Genomic DNA, 11,202 nt, shown 5'->3' on the forward strand with positions numbered 1-11,202 from the left:
TGGGCATGAGGGTTTAGTGTGAGCTAAGATGCATAAAGGTAGTGACGGGTATGTCATCTGGGATCGGGGTGCATGACTTAGTCAGTCTGAGTCATGCGTCCACGTGTGGTTAATAGAAAGATAAGACGAAGGTTTTAGTATCTTAACCCTAAGGTGAATCATAGAGATTCACTTTAGAAGATAAGACCCCAAAGGTTTTAGCATAATAAATAGCACGTAAGAACACAAGGATGGATGGAGAGTGTTACAAGTGAGATGTAGTTCTATTTCTAATATAGTTGCTTATGTACTAGATAGAAAATGATATTAAGGTTATGTGTACGCATGTAGGTTGCCATCTGACACGCACATGAACGAACTGCATGAAATGAGTATGGTATGAAGTCCAAGTAAGTATTACGTTCATACTCTTCTAGAGTTTTTTAAATAACTGAAATGCTTTTCATTTACGAAATGATACAAAACACGCTTTATGAAAGAATGCTAAGTGTAAGCTTTCAAGTATAAGTATGTAACGGCCCTCCTTGACAGCCCATTTTCATGCACCCCAAGTACGTAAGTGTATGGACGTGAATAGTTGCTGTACGTAGTAAGTACTAGATGCATTTTCATGAAAAGAAATGAAAATAAAATGTCTTATGCTTTAAACGACGTGAAGAAAGTGTTTTAAAATGCCCCTATGAAAGATGATGCTTTACAGGATGCATGAACTAATGTTTTAAATGATGCCATGAAGACGACGTTTTAAGCCCATGCTTTTAAAATGACTTTTATGAATGAAATGACTGAAGGACTGAAAGAGCTATAAAGGACTAAAATGAACGAATGGACTGAATATTTATGTATGAAAACACTTAACGGCCACATGAACAGATGAATGGTATCGAAGGACTGGACTGGGTAGATTGCAATGCCAAGTAAGTAGTACTGGTAGTGCACCCAGTGCTACACCCTGACGGAATGGATTCCTAACCCGTGGCTATGGGCGGAATCAGGTTCAAAAGACCGCTAACCCTCACATATGGACAGTAATAGTGTGCAACGGCCAATGAAAGCGATAAGAAAGAATGTATGCATGTTTTTTTTTTAAAGTGAAACATTGTTTCTTTCATTCAATAAACGAACAATTACAACTTCTAACTTGAAAAAACAAGCCAAAAACTATCAGTTTACGCACTCCAGCCCGCAAATTTCTTTGCGGCTAGTAGGGTCTTGTCCCACCCCTCCAGACTAACGGTCTGAGAGACAGGCCTCTAGACTAACCGTCTAGGAGACACACCTCTATCTTAGACGGTGGTCTAAGATAGCCTGCACAACTCCCCCTCCCAAGGAGTGGAGTACAAACTCTACGGACCCTAGGTCCTAGAGACAAAGTTTCCTAATACTACTTAAGACAAACTAAAATTACATAATAGTCACTCCAAAAAACACTATATAGAAAATAACATACAACTGGACAATACACCTTGGGCCTAGCCCAACACACCTAAAAAGCCCTAAGACAAGGGAAACACACGGACCATAAGGGCTGAAGGAAACACGACCGGCTAGGGTTTCATCTCTAACTCTCCCGCCGCCCCCCTTCTTCTTACTTTTCAATTGTTGTGTAGCACTGATCTGCCATGCTGACCACACGGTTTCAAGCACACGATCCACTGCCAAAACAAAAGAAGGAAGGCCAACAGCCTTTTCGTCGTGATCCCGCACCTCTGCTCGTACCATCAGATCTCTATTAAAACAGAGCATCATGCCTCTCGCTGACGAGCAGCCCTGCCGTAGCCTCGCCTTGCCTCGCCATAGTCCATCGTCGTCAGCTTTGTGCCATCAAAACTGGATGGCTAGCCTCTCACCCCTGTCCAAAATCTCTGCCCTCGGCGAAACCACCCAACTTTAGGGTTGCGCTCTGGAGCAAAACGTCTTTGGTTGCAGGTGTTCCTCGCCTCGGGGCAGCTCCGTATAGAGAGTGAGAACTAAGCCTCCGTAACCACAAGCACCGACTGAAGAAACAACCAAAACCCACCCAAAGCCCAGACAAAGACTGGAATAAAAGTAAACAAAACAAAAGAAAACAAAAAAAACTAACGGGGGGAGGGAGGGAGGAGCCGAGGCTCCCATCTCCCTCTAGAGATGTTCCCGGTTAGATGTTTAGAGAGAAGGGAGAGATTCTCTCTCTAGAACCCAATTTGGGGTTTTTTCTCACTGAAAGGCCAGCATTCGAATGTATGCATGTTAAGAAAGGATAGATGCATAAAAGGATTATTTAAGAACTGAAGGCAGCGAGGCGTGAGGAACTGTTTACGAGAAGAAAACGTTTTAAAATGAATTGAATGTCTATGTATGATATGTATGGAGTGACGAATGCATGACTAAAAAACTATGTTATTATATTTTAACTCTATGAAGTAATGCTTACGAGTCATCGACTCATTTTAATTTTTATGTATGCCCTCCTAGGGACAAGATGAGCATAATGCGTTAGGACGAGCACGGCCCAAGGGGAAGAGCACAAAAGCCTAGGCATAACATTTTGTACGAGAGACTTTAATTATAAAATTTAATATTTTTTACTGTAACCTTTTAAATTAAGAATCACATTTATTTTATAAACATGAAGTCTTTTGTATCCGGGCATGGAAGGAAAATAAATTTTAAAAGGAACTGTAATTCCCGTCTATTTTCATAAAATTATCTTCTAAATGACCCACCACAAGGACGGGCATTACACATTCATCTGCTTAACATTGAGGACAATGTCACATGTAGTTGGGGGTGGGTTTTCTGTTGAAAATGTGTCAGTTAAAAAGAAATGTGATGTGCTTTGAAACACAAATGTTTGACACACACTCTTTCTTGCATTTTTGTGAAATTTGAAGTCTTGGTGATGTAATTGAATGAAATTATTTTGTGAAGATTTATTTTTGTAGAAAAATGGAGAAATAAAATGCATGAAATTGAACGTAATTTTGACAAAATGGTGACACTCCCGTGAGGGTATTTGTCCCACAAGTTGGTGATAGACAAAGGGAATTAGGTGAGTAAAATTGTGCACCAATAACCCCTATTTATAGGCCATCATGCACCAGTTGGCAAATAGCACAACCATTGGTAATTCAATTGTTGGTAAATGACACAACCTTAAGAAGTGACACAACCTTTTGACTAAATCAAAAGGTTGTGTCCTTTAACACTTCATTAGTCACATAACCCAAAGGGTTGTGTCTCTTAACACTTCCTTAAACATCAACCTTTATGGGAACCATCACCATGGAGAGGGTGTGTGACGCCCCCAAATCCCCACACACGGACACGGGAAAATCGAGACGTCCGGATGGTGACAACCTGGGTCACCACCCTATCGACGAGTGCCAAGTGTGTGCAAAAGCAACATATATGCACGAAGAAACACACAGCGGATAACGAAAGTCATATAACTAAGTACCAGAATTTTTCTTAACGTAATACAAGCTGTTTAAAACATACATAAATAAAATATTACAAAACACGAATATAGTTTTAAACCAACCTATAAAGCATAACATCAGCAACCCGGCGGAGCCGCATCCTTGGGCTCAGCCTCCTCCTCCTCATCCTCGAATCCTGCACCAAAATCTACGGAACCAAAAATGGTACCGCAGGTAAGTAAAATCCAAACACCACCAGATAAAAGCATATAGAACTCAAACAATATGAATGAAGTGATGCCAATGCGCAAACCCATAAAAACATATTTTTCCACGCACGCTAAAAACTCATTTGGCCCAAAAACAAACCTTTCCAAATATCATGCCAAAAGTCACATTTGGCCTCTATTCATCTCAAACCATAATCCATTTTAACCCGTATGCACCATGACCTCCCCTAGGGGTCATCCGCACACCCTGGCTCCAGTGCCACACCACAGAGTACCACCACGCATGTGACACCTAACGAGCGATGCCCAGTTCACGCCCCGCGTGTTCGTAGCCAAGCATCCTCTAGCCCTCGCCAGTGAAGGGCCACGGAGTCGGTGCGTAGAGCGATGCCCGGTTCTGCGCCCGGTGCGTTCGTAGCCAAGCATCCCCTAGCCCCCGCTCCCGTCGTCGCCCAGCGACAACTCAGGGGACATCACTCAGTTTATTCTGCTCCCGAGTGACCAGAAGAGCTCCACCGAGATAATACCCCATCCCGGCTTGGGGTCGTGATACACACGCACCCGTAAGTCCACTTACGCCAATTAAACATGCTTTTCTCAATTAAATAAAAACACACGTGCATGCACCATGTAAATGCTATATCAATGCACAAACATAATCAACCAACATAAATCAATAAAACAAGCAACTCCATCCTCCATCCATCCGACCCCCAAACTCCTCGAACTCAGTCCGGAATCAACCAACCAGCAGATAAAATTATTGAATGAGCAATATATTTTTAAATCTGAAAATAGGGTTTGGAAAATACTTACAGCGCTATATGGTATTTTTAGAAAGCCTGCGGCATTGCAAACGGCGGAGAAAAAGCAACGTAACGGTGAAAATTCACTGTGGTCGTGGGTTGTAAAATACCTACTTTTGAATGGGGACAAACCAGGGCTTGGGATTGATAGGGAATGGTCTAAGGATGATTATGAAGCTATTGGAAGTGGTGGTTGGCCGTGGGTGGCGGTGGAAATGGAGGTTGATGGCCAGATTTCCCAAAATGGAAAGCTAGCTCGTGGGAGCTGTTCCAGTGGCTATTAGGGGCCGGAAATGGGTGGGTTAGGACGACAAGGAACCGGTGATGAATTGGTGAAGAAGTGGTGGCCGGAGGTGGAGCGACGGCGGCGGATCGAGGCAAAATCCGTGGGGCTTCAAGGGCGTTTTCCGGGCAAACGGCCGGCCGGCCGGATGGGGCTGAGGTTCGGTGGGGTGGTGCGCCGGAGGGAGGGGGTTCGACCGGTGGGGGTGGTGTGCAGCACGGCGGCCGGACGGGGGTGGGTCGAGGGGTTGGGCTGGAACGGCATGGGAGAGGAGAGAGAGAGAGAGGGTCGACGGAACGCACGGGGAAGAAGAAAAAGAAAAGAAAGAAAAAGAAAGAAAAAGAAAAAGAAAGAAGAAAAAGAAAAGAGAAAAAGGGAAAAAAGGAAAAAGGAAGAAAAAGAGATGTAGGAAGAAATGAGGTCCAATCCTCACTCCGGACAACAAAACAAAACCGCCGAGAAAGAGATTAAAAAACCGTAAAACAAATAAATAAATAAAACACAACATCCATCAAATAAAAACTAAATTTAAAACGCAATAATTTAAAATAAATAAACTAATATATTAATTAAATTAAAAACAACCCTTCAGAGAAAAAAAAAACACGTGAAAGCAGGTCATCACATCCTCCCCCCCTTAAAAACAAATTTCGTCCTCGAAATTTGCAAGATCAACCACCAACTTAAAGAAGCCACATAAAAACACATAAACCACCTGTGACCAAGATTAAGATACGTACCTTCATTACTCAAACAAGTATGGGTACTGCTCCCTCATGTCCGCTACTCGCTCCCAAGAGAAGTCTTGTGCTAAAGGATCTCCCCACGCCACCTTAACCAAAGGTATCGTCTTGGACCTCAACTGTTGCTCCTTCCAATCTATGATCTGTGACGAAACAACTTCATAAGTGAGATCCGGTTGCAACTGAATAACCTCTGGGTCGACGAAGCGTGGCTCTTGCTGTCCAAAGCTCTTCTTTAGGGATGATACGTGGAAGACATCGTGAATATCCCCAAAATATCCTGGCAAAGCAACTCTATAGGCGACGGACCCTACCTTCTCCAGAATCTGAAAAGGGCCGACATACCTCGGATCCAACTTCCTCTTCTTACCCAAACGCTTAACACCTCTCATGGGAGAGACTTTAAGGTAAACCCAATCACCAACTTCAAAAGATAACTCTCTCCTCCTGATATCAGCGTAGCTTTTCTAGCTACTCTGAGCTGCCGCCATTTAATCTCTGATGATCCGGACTTGGCTTTGCATCTCTTGAATTATTTCGGGTCCAATTATCCTACTCTCCCCGACTTCATCCCAACACAAGGGTGACCTGCACTTTCTCCCATAAAGAGCTTCATAGGGAGCCATCTGAATGGTCGCATGGAAGCTATTATTATATGCAAACTCGATGAGCGGCAAATGGTTTTCCCAACTCTCTTGAAATTCCATGACACATGCTCGCAACATGTCTTCAAGGGTCTGAATGGTGCGCTCTGATTGGCCGTCTGTCTGCGGGTGATATGCAGTACTGAACTTCAACTTAGTACCCAAAGCTGCCTGCAAACTCTTCCAGAACCTCGGGTCTCGATCCGACACTATACTCTTTGATATGCCGTGCAGCCGCACTATTTCTTTCACGAACAAGCGTGTCAACTTACCCAAGGAGTCGGTGTTATTAACAGGCAGGAAATGAGCACTTTTCATTAACCGGTCAACAATCACCCAAACAGAATTTTTCCCACTAGGCGTTCTCGGCAAACCCACTACAAAGTCCATCGTGATGTCATCCCATTTCCACTCAGGAATAGGGAGGGGTTGGAGCATACCTGCAGGTCTTTGATGCTCGGCCTTCACTTGACGGCATGTGTGGCATTTCTCAACATATAGGGCAATATCCTTCTTCATTCCATCCCACCAGTAATTTTTCTTCAAGTCCCGGTACATCTTTGTACTGCCGGGATGAACTGAATAAGGGGCCGCATGTGCTTCTGCCATGATCCGCTCCTTGAATTCTGAATCTTTGGGGACCACTCTGCGATCTCAGAACTGAAGTATCCCATCTTTATCCATGCTATAATGCAACAGCCCTCGATATTTTTTGACTCTTTTTTTGATATTTAGCAGCTTTGAATCCTTCCTTTGAAGAGTCTTCAATTCTTCAAAATCAGTTACCCGAATATCAAGAACTGAAGATAAAATCTCTTCTTGCTGCGAACTCTCAATAAGGAGCCTTCTCATCCCACAAAGCAACGAATCCAATTCTGTCTGCTCGGCTTCATCTTCCAAGCGTGACTTTTGGCTCAAAGCATCAGCAACTATATTAGCCTTCCCCGGATGGTACTTGATCTCACACTGATAGTCACTGATTAGCTCTAGCCATCACCTCTGCCTCATGTTCAGATTTTTCTGGGAAAACAAATGCTTCAAGCTCCTGTGATCAGTAAATACCTCGCAAGCTTCCCCATACAAGAAGTGCCGCCAGATCTTGAGTGCAAAAACAATCGGAGCCAATTCTAAATCATGCGTCGGATAATTCTTCTCATGGTCCTTTAGCTGACGAGATGCATAGGCAACAACCCGTCCTTCCTGCATAAGGACACAACCCAAACCAAACTTAGACGCATCACTGAAGACTACGAATGGCTTATGCGGTTTTGGGAGCACTAACACGGGTGCCGTCGTCAACCTGTTCTTTAATTCTTGGAAGCTTCTCTCACACTTATCTGACCAAACAAATTCTGTATTCTTCTGAGTCAAAGCTGTGAGAGGTCCGGATAGGTGAGCAAAACCCTTCATTATATGTGCTCCCACTAACCACATATAACGAGTGACTTCAATTCACCAAAACAAAAGTTAGTGAACGGCATCAATTCTCTGTGACTTAATCAATTATCAATAATCTTGTCACAATTGACGACTTCAACCAAATACATAACACATGTATCGACTTGCACTGAATTTTCATTAAGTACTTCCTCTAAAGGCTATTCTTGAGGTTTTCCTTAATCACCTTAACGACTTTGCAAATGATTAACCGTTTACTTGGGCAATCAAATCACATTTCACTAAAACTTTAGTGAATGGCACTGAATTTTCGTTAAGTACTTCCTCACCTGAGTCTTTCCTTAGTTAATCACCTTATTAGTGACTTTACAAATGATCAACTTGTTACTTAGTTAATCATCTTGCATTGAAATTTTATCAAGTATTCACCCTAAGGCCATTACTGGGGTTTTCTTGATCACCTTATTAGTGACTTTTCAAATGACCAAAATTTTTATTTGGGTATTACCATAACTCCAATTTTCTAGGCGTCCCTAGAATTTCCTGAGTTATGCATATTGACCATGAGATCGTTTCTCCTAGGTTTCTCTCAATCCCATTCTAGTCACATGTTCTTTGAATTTCTCCAAAGATAAACCTTTGGTCATCGGATCTGCTACCATCTCGGATGAGGAAATAAAATTAACCTCGACCTCACATCTTTCTACTATATCTAAAATATAGTGATGATGCACATCAATGTGTTTTCCTTTAGAACTCTGTGTTCCACTTTTTATCAATGAGATGGTAGACTAATTATCACAAAACAAATTGATTCGTTCTATGGATGTACCCAAATTTAAACTTTCAATAAAGCGTTTCATCCATACTGCATTACTCACTGCATTACTACAAGCAATATATTCTGCTTCCATAGTAGACTTAGCAACACAACCTTGTTTCTTACTCAACCAAGAAACTGTTGTTCCACCAAATAGAAATATGTGTCCAGATGTTGATTTTCTATCATCTACATCACTTCCAAAATCAGCATCACGATAGCCGATTAATTCTAGATCACTGATTCCAAAGCATAATTTTAAATTTTTGGTACCTTGTAAATATCTTAATATACGTTTCACTGCTTGCCAATGTTCTTTACCTAGATTAGATTGATATCTGCTTACCAATCCTACTGCATGAAAAATATCTGGTCTTGTACTTGTCATTGCATACATGAGGCTTCCCACAGCTTAAGCATATGGAACATTAAGCATTTCACTTATTTCTTCCTCATCTTTTGGGTACATACTTTTATTTAAAGCATGACCTTTGCAAACAGGTGTACTTAAGGATTTACAATTTTCCATACCAAATCTTTTAAGTACTTTTTCTAGATATTTTTCTTGATCTAAATACAATATATTTGAATTTCTATCTCTAGAAATTCTTATACCAAGAACATAGATGGCTTTACCCATGTCTTTCATCTCAAATTTAGATTTCAAGAATTCTTTTGTTTCATTCATCATATCTATACAATTATTTGCCAATAATATGTCATCAACATATAGTGATAATAATGTTAATTTATTATCATTTTTCCATATGTATACATAGTGATCTAGCGAACTCATTTCATATCCCATTTCTGATACCATGGCCTTGGGGAAATTTCAAGTACCATTGTCTTGAAGATTGCTTAAGTCCATACAGTGACTTGTTCAACCTGTAAACTTTTTCTTCATGTCCTTTAATTTGGAATCCTTCAGGTTGAATCATAAAGATATCCTCTTTTAATTCACCATTAAGAAAAACTGTCTTTACATCTAACTGATGTAATTCCAAATTCATCCTAGCAACAACAGACATGATTATCCTTACGGATGTAAACTTTGCCACAGGCGAATATGTATCTTCAAAGTCTACACCTCGTTGTTGGGTATATCCCTTGGCCACTAACCTTGCTTTATATCTTTTCAAACTACCATCGACTTTAAATTTTCTTCTTAAAACCCATTTGCAACCAATAGCTTTTCTATCTTTTGGAAGATCTGTTAACTCCCAAACATTATTTTTGTTTATCGATTATATTTCATCTTTCATGGCCTCAAGCCATTTATCTGAATCGATACTATTGATTGCCTCAAAAAAATTTTCAGGATCATTGTCTAAATTTTCCAAACTAGTATTTAGTGCATAATGATCTTGAAATAATATCGATGGTCGTCTAGTTCTTTTACTCCCACTGTTTCCAACATCAATTCTTGAAGATTAATTTTCATCTGACTTTTTTTTTTTATTCTTATTATTCTGTATTTGAATAATATCAAAATTTTCATTGTCAGTGTCCATGGAGATTTGTTGATTCTCTAAATCATTTAATAAATCTATCTGATCAACTAGAGTAATAAGGTTTGTATTCTCTAAGAAAACAACATCCCTACTTTCTATCAATCCTCTTTCAGAATGATAAAATCTGTATCCACTACCATTTTCTACATACCTAATAAACCTGCATTCCTAGGTTTTACTTTTTAATTTATCCCTTAGTGGCCTTGGGATAAGCACTTGTGCCTTACAGCCCCACACTTTGAGCTTGCTTAAGTCTGGTTTATGTCCTGTCCACAACTCGTAAGGTGTAAGAGGTTTTGCTTTGGTTTCAACTCTATTTAATATATATATTGCAATCGATAATGCGTCACCCCAAAAATGTGTTGGTAGATCAGCATATGCCATCATCGATCGCACCATATCCAATAGAGTTCTATTTATCCTTTTTGCAATACCATTTTGTTGAGGTTTATATAGCATAGTATAAATGTGTCTTATACCATTCAATTTATAGAAATTATCCAAAGCTTCAAATTCTCCTCCTCTATCACTATTCAAACTTTTAATGGGCCTACCCAACTGGGCTTTTACTTCTAATTTAAATTCTTTAAATTTTTCAATTGCCTCAAATTTATGTTTGAGTAAGTAGATATGCCCATATCTTGAATAGTCATCAGTGAAAGTAATAAAGTACTCCATTTCTCTATGAGTTTTAGTTTTAAAAGGTCTACAAACATCAGAATGTATAATTTCTAGTAAATCTATGGATTTCCAACTTTTTGAAAAAGATTTACTACTCATTTTTCCTTTGATACATGGTTCACATGTATCAAAATTATTTGAGTTTATTTGTGGTATTAATCCACTTTTACACATTCTAATCATCTTATTTTTATTTATGTAACCTAATCTTAAATGCCATAAATATGCATAATCAGTAGACACATTCAAATAATCAGAAATAGATACTTTCGTATCAATATTCAGTACATACATACCGTGATGTTTCACGCCTTTCACTATACATTTCCCTTACTTATTACAACGGTTCCAGACTTAAACTCAACTATGTAGCCTTTTAGATCTAATACAGGCACTGATATTAGATTCCTACGAATACTAGGTACATATAATACATCACTTAGTAAAATAACAGAACCATTTACTTTAAATTTACATGTACCTTGCCCCAAGATATCACAGTATGTGTTGTTGCCCATGTACACTCTGTGCTCCTGTTTATCTTCAAGTTTGACAAACATATTTTAGTTCCTTCATATATGTCTTGTTGCTACAGAGTCAACCCACCATGAATTTGATGCTGGTTCCACGAGCATTACTTTTGAGACTGTCACACAATTTCCTTACTTTCTTGTTCTTTTCC

This window comes from Carya illinoinensis, chromosome 8 (genome assembly GCF_018687715.1).
Source record: "Carya illinoinensis cultivar Pawnee chromosome 8, C.illinoinensisPawnee_v1, whole genome shotgun sequence".
NCBI classification, from domain to species: domain Eukaryota; kingdom Viridiplantae; phylum Streptophyta; class Magnoliopsida; order Fagales; family Juglandaceae; genus Carya; species Carya illinoinensis.